We start from the raw sequence: 6,808 nt of genomic DNA on the forward strand, positions 1-6,808 counted from the left end.
ATATCCACATAGTGATATTATTGTACATGTATCATGCCCCAAATAAAAACAGTTGCTAATACCACATGCCAACAAAAATGTGAAGAAAAAAACTGTTATACACTGCTTCTGGGAATGTAAGTTTATACACCCACTTTAGAGAACAATTTGGCAGTATTTAGTAAAGCTAGAAATATATGTGTGCTCTTAGTCAGCAATTCAACTCCTAGGTACCTTGAGGAAATAATAGAAGCATGTTCAAGGATATTCATGACAACATCCATAATGACTAAAATATATTAACATGAATGTCCATTATTTTGTAGTCCTCTAAATTTTCATGTTTTGATACAGAGAAGATTAGCATGGCCCTGCGCGAGGATGACATGTAAATTCATGAAGTGTTAGATATTTTTAGAAAGTATAAAAATGAGGTATAAAAAGTAAAGCCATAATAATATGCTGAGCTGTAAAAGGCTCAAGTCAACAACTTCTGACATTGCCAGTTCTATGGATAACCCACTGCTATTATGGACTCCTGGACTGTATTGGATTATTTTGCTGAATTCACACACCTACAATATTTAAATGGCAATGGAATACCCATCTCTAACAAAACTAAACAAAAAAAGGGGATACAAAGGAAGGACCATTTTGTATCTGTATATACAAAATAGTTAGGATAGATATACAGCTATTTTCTCTTAATTCAGTGAATAGAAAGATTTGTATTAATAGTGTTTATGGATAGGATATCATGCCTGCATCTTGTACTATGAATAACCACTATGAAGATAACAATATGTAATGTATTAATTATTGAAACTGTCCTACTAATTGGTTTTAAAACTGTCTCCTTGCTATTTATTTCTCAATAAAATTAATAAAAAATTTAAAATGCTGATATAAAAATGAATTTACAGGTTTTTAATTTCTCTTTCAATTATAAGAATTTTCCATCCCTCACTTATTTACTCAGTGTATCCTCAAAGCATAGATGAGAGAAAGATAATTATAATTTTAAGAGTTTTTAAAAATATTTTCTACTCTGCCTTTAATTTTTTTACTAGTGCATATTTGTAGTATATAATGATTTGTTTTCTCCTGAAGACTTGATACATGTACATAATGTACTTGAATTCCTTTTCGATTTCTTCCTTTCCCCTCCCTCTACCATCCATCTGTCTCTCAGTCCTCCTTTCTTTTGAAAAAGACCTATCTTCCTATTTCTGTTGAGTAGATCATATGGAAAAACCAACCAAACATCCAGCCACCTGTATCCAGTATAATGAGGAGCAAGGAAAATCAAACATGAATGAATATGAAGTATATGTATCAGCAAGAATATGTCTGTTAATGCAAATGTGAAATAAAAAATAAAGTAAGTTGCCAAATTCTATCTTGTCATTGCTATATAATTTAAAACATGTCAGATAATACCATATATTGCTTATAGATACATTTGTGTGTCATAGACAGATGTGAACTTGGAAGACATGCAACTTTAGGAAAATGGTTATTCTTGGGACTCAAGAAGTATAGTATTTCAGAGAAAAAGTAATTTTTACTGTATCTATAAAGCTTTATCTCTGCATACAAACTCCAGAAAAAAATAAAGACTTATCCATATACTTGAACATAATGTAAAGGCTAAAATGAACGAGACTGTTCTATGGGTTCAGATACAGAAAGAGCTCAAACATATATGAAGAAACCAGAAAATTTCTATGTAGCATGTGACCACTTTTTATAAATATGAGAAAATATGAATGTATAAAGACTGGAATATGCATACAAAAATTTAAGGGACAAAAATCTGCTTATACTAGATGCATCTGGAAGTCAGACTACAAGTCTGAGATTGAAAGGTTTAGTTATGCTATTTTAGTTATTTACCACGTGCAAATTACATGTTGTATTAAATTTAGATTTTGAAAAGTTCATAAACTTGAGAGACCCCACAGCTTGCTCTTGTGTGATCTTTAAGTAGCAGTCTTTACGTACAAGAGATTAGGTGACATTTACTGAATTATCTTTTAATCAAGCTTCCTACTGAATCTTGGGGACCAGTAAGGTGGCAATTAGGTAGAAGGTGTCACACTGACAAGCTGTTCAATTGAAAGATTTTTTTCATTTTCTTCAATCCTAAGGGCTATGTATAAGATATCTTATATTTTCCACTATTTGGATATAAAGCCTTATTAGTAAGATATATTCATCTTGTTAGTAAATAATACCACTATCTATTTAATTTGTTCATTCAGAAAACAATATTGTACTACATGCACAAAGTGTTTTAAGCAGTTTATATTTTATTAAGGCTTCTTATGGGTGGCCAGGGACATGGACTGCTCTTGCTTCTATAGAAAATGTGAGTCAACACCCAAAAGCTAAATCCCATCTGATTTAGAGTTATTATCAATTCATATATCAAGGAGTACTAAGTAAACCAGTTACTACTAGAAATTGCTTTAATCAAATTTTGCAATGATGAGAGAATAGTCTTTGTGACAATTATGTCTCTCTCTCTTCCAGTGGCTACTATTCTTTCATAGATTGAAGAGACTGTTTCCTTGCTGGATTTTTCTACCTCAGCTTTCTTTCTTTAGTTATAATTTTATTAGCATACCCAGCAAATGTTTATAGAACACAAGCACGACTATGCCACTTCCCTACTAGAACCTTTAGTGGCTCTTCACTAACCTCTGGGCAATGTTCACATTCCTTAGGATATTGCACATGCTCCACTATTATGGTGCATACCTATTTCTCCAGCCTCCTTTTCTACATTTCCTTGGTGTCTATGCTCTCTGGCTAAACTCTTTCTATCCTTTTGTTGGCTTGACAGGCTTCTACTCATCCTTCAAACCCAAGACATTGTGAAGATAAATGGAATAGTAAGTGAAAAATTTGTTCAGGCAATAAATGCGTAAAACAATGCAAAGGGTAGATCTTCCAATAGACTATCACTGTTAATACTCCCTGTAAACTATATGAAGATTTATTGTTTATAATCATAATGGTTCAATTTGATTCATTTGCTTATATGTCTTTCACTTTTAGTAGACACTAAAGTTCTATGTTCTGGAGTCATTGTTCTAAACTTCCTTCACTTTTTGTATCATCAACATTTAGAGCATTATTGGGCACAGAAGAAGAAGCCAATTTGCTTGTGTCCTTAATGACAGAATAGTGACAATGATGATGTACTGGGAATAGCATAAACAATAGACATCTTTTTGCAAATACCATTGTGTTTTATTTGGTGCTTACCCAACCATCAAAGAAAGTGGAGAGATGTCTCATTAAGTGCTATACAGAAAGTTCCACTCTCCAGTTTCTTTTTTGTGCAGCCTAGAAAGCAGTGACATCTGCAAACTGTCCACAGGATGAAAAAGCGATAAGGTAATTGTTTTGAAAAACTGCCTCTGACAGCTTATGTAAGAGGACTTAATTTGATTAGAAAAATCAAACTTTTAACAGTTGTACTTTTAATTAAAATGTGGAATTCACTTAAGATAAACTGAAGGTTGTGGGGGAAGGGAATTTGTATATTTTTTGCTTCATTTAATGATGCAAAATGGTGTTCCACTTCTAGTTTGATGAATCCAGGCCTTCATGTGCCTCAAGGCAAAAAATATTCTCAACTTCTACATTCTGTAACATCCTTCACATGCTCCTTAAATATGATGCTAGCATGAATCAGACAGCTCCTTGGTTAATAAAGGGGTTTCCCACACTGCATTACATTTAAGACATATAGGAGCCTTGTGAGGTTGGTAGGACTAGAATTAAAATTTAGGCCACAGGGATATAGCAAATGTATATTTGGTTGAACAGGCATTAGGATATTCAGGTCCAGAACCTGGATTTTCTGCACTAGTTTCAGCCGTTTACACGTTGTAGCCTACACACACTACTGCCAGGTACTTTCAGCAGCCTCTGGTGCCTGGTGTAGATGGATGATGTCTCTGACCCTCATGACATTTCAGATACTCCAATATCCAATTTCACACCATTAGTCAGCAGTCACTGAATGGAAGTTCAGGATGTCATGAAAATCCAACATCGATCTCTCAATTAAAAAGCAAAGCTCCCTTGAGAGCCAAACTTTAAAGATAATTGGTTTTCTTATTTGAACTGTATCTACCAGTCCCTGCAGCACAAGGTTGTTGGAGTGTTTAAAAGATACATACATGGGCAAGTATTATGCTTTTTCTAAGCAGAAAAGAGGTCAATTCATGAGCTAAAAATGTTGTGGCCACTACCATATGAAAACTACAAGTACCTTTATGTGACACACTCTTCCACTCCTTTTGGAAGCCTGGGGAGGTCTGAAAGAAAACTGTACTTGTGCAAGTATAAAAGGAAAGGTGGAAAAGCTATGATTCTTAAAGTTTTCTGTGATTGTCTTGGTGTAGATTATAATGTATCTTCCATGCTGTTGCTGCTGCTGGATGTGCTCCTGCTCAAACAAAACAGTAGAACTATAACAAACTAGGCCCTTGGCCTCTGCTAAGCACGTTAAGCTCCCAGATATAGATGAGACAAAAATACAGGCTCTGAGGAGGCAAAGTGAACATCTCTACCATGGGTTCATCATAGCCACCTATGAACAGCAGACTCAAGTGGAAGGAGAGAAATGAGATAATTCTCTTCACAATCACCATCCACCTTTATCCCCTGCCATCTTTTGTGAAGGAAGAACCCTTTATAAGCCCTGAAGGTAGTGTTTCTAAGCATGTGTTTCTCCATCCTCACCCCTCCAATCAGCATTGAGACTCTTCTTGCCTCATCACTCATCCTCGGGATCGATTGTCATACTTCCTTATCTTTGGAGTTACACTCTTTGCATGGAATCTTGGTAGAGTTTCTCATTTAATAAAAGATAATATATGAGAAAAAAGTCGTCCCCTTTCTTCATTTTTGTCTTTTTATTTATTTATTTATTTATTCCATAATTTTATTGATAAACAAATAGCAATGAGACAGTTTCAAATCAAATTGGTAGGACACTTTCAATAATCAACACATTGCATACGTTCTTCCTAGTGGTTAATCGATGTACAAGATGCTGACATGATATTCTATCTACAAACACCATCAGAACAAATCATTCTATTCATTAAGAGAATGTGACTATCTATCCTAACCACTTTGAATACACAGATACAAAATGGACATTACTTATATACCTTTTTTTTGTTAAGTTCCGTTATTTGAATATTATAGGTGTGTACACTCAGAAAATATTCCAAGAGTCCAGGAGCCCATAATAGTATTGGGTCTTCCGCTTAACTGGCAATATCAGAAATTGTTGACATGAGTCCCCTACAGTTTAACATAAAAACATGGCTTTACTTCTTATATTTTGTTTTTATACTTTTCTTCTGGCTGGTTAAGACCAAGGAAAAGCAGGACCTATGCAACAAGAGTTGCAGCTTTTGTGTCTGATAAGGTCAGAGAAATCCCCTCAGGATTTATCCTGAGATCCTGTACCTCAGATTGTAGAACCTTTGTCAATGTCAGCCATGAGGATGAGTCACGGCCATTGCTTGGCCAATGTGTTCACTGTGAAAGCTTGAGAGAATGTTTTCTCTCCATGTGACTCTCCTTAGGCACACTCTACATGATCAATCACTTTCCTCTTTGGCCCCATAATCTCCTTGATCAGAAAATTTGGGAAACTACTGAGTTATATGACGTTACAATACAAGTTCTCATATGTCCTGAGTCTTAATTGACATTAGAAGGCTAGGGCCAAAATGTTGGCTTTTGCTGCAGCCCTCCTTTTTCTGTAATTTTGGTCTGCAAACTTAGGATGTTAACCATCCAGAAGACAAGCTTATTGATATTACCATACATCTTAGGCTGTTAAGCTTAACCTCACTGTCTGTCTGAATATCAACATATTTGGCACAATATGGAACAGGTATTTTTAATCAAGTATTGATATGTTGAACTTTAAGTCCCCACAGAATATGATAAAACATTTAAAAATTAGAATATATTTTAAAAATAGGCATAAAGAATTATATACTCCTTATGTTTACATATAAGTCCAAAAATCTCAACATATACAACCTTGAAGCAGGACAGTCCCACAATATTCCTTTCCCTGTCTCTTGGTTTCATTCACCACCCCTTCTTCTTGAACAACCACCTACCCGAGAGACATCATAGCAGCAATTGGCATGTCATGATTAGCAGCACATATTCAGAAGACCTTTCAGGCATTCCAAGCATGAAACTACTATTACAAACTACCATCTGCAGTGCAGTAGCTTAGTTCACAGGTATCAGTATATATAGTTAGTCAAGGTGAGAATCTTTCCAATTGACAGCTAGATTAAAAAAATCTTCTGAAAAAAAAAGAAATAAAACACTTTTTTAAGGTACAAAAAAAATCTGAAGATTCTCAGGATTGAGCTGGGGAGATGGCTCAGTGGAGTAAGTGCTTCCCTGGCAAGCACAATGCCCTGAGTTCAATCCTGGTTCGGGGGTGGAAAAAAAGAAAAAGAAATAAATACTTAATGCCCAAAACCTTTAAAAAAAAGAAGTGGGACTGGGGAGATAGCACAATAGAATAAGCGCTTCCCTGGCAAGCATAGGGCCCTGAGTTCAATTCCTGGTAAAAAAAAAAAAATTCTCAGAATCATTGCCTTGCCCATTTACATATAACTGTATGGTTAGACTCATTAATGTTTCCTAGCTCTTCTCCTTCCCCTCTCTTAATTAGTTAGTCCTTCAGATCCTGCTTTCCTTTTACTTGCATTATAACTTTCTCTTTGTATTTCAACTTTTGAGTTCTTATACTAGAGAGACTATA

The 6,808-nt window shown here is 35.0% G+C and overlaps 1 pseudogene; it reads left to right on the forward strand.

Moving 5' to 3' along the window:
• The first annotated feature begins 297 nt into the window (after nt 1-297).
• On the forward strand, nt 298-395 carry LOC111817599 (annotated as a pseudogene).
• Nucleotides 396-6,808: the final 6,413 nt, after the last annotated feature.

This window comes from Octodon degus, unplaced genomic scaffold (assembly GCF_000260255.1).
Source record: "Octodon degus isolate 3935 unplaced genomic scaffold, OctDeg1.0 scaffold00063, whole genome shotgun sequence".
In the NCBI taxonomy this organism is placed as follows: domain Eukaryota; kingdom Metazoa; phylum Chordata; class Mammalia; order Rodentia; family Octodontidae; genus Octodon; species Octodon degus.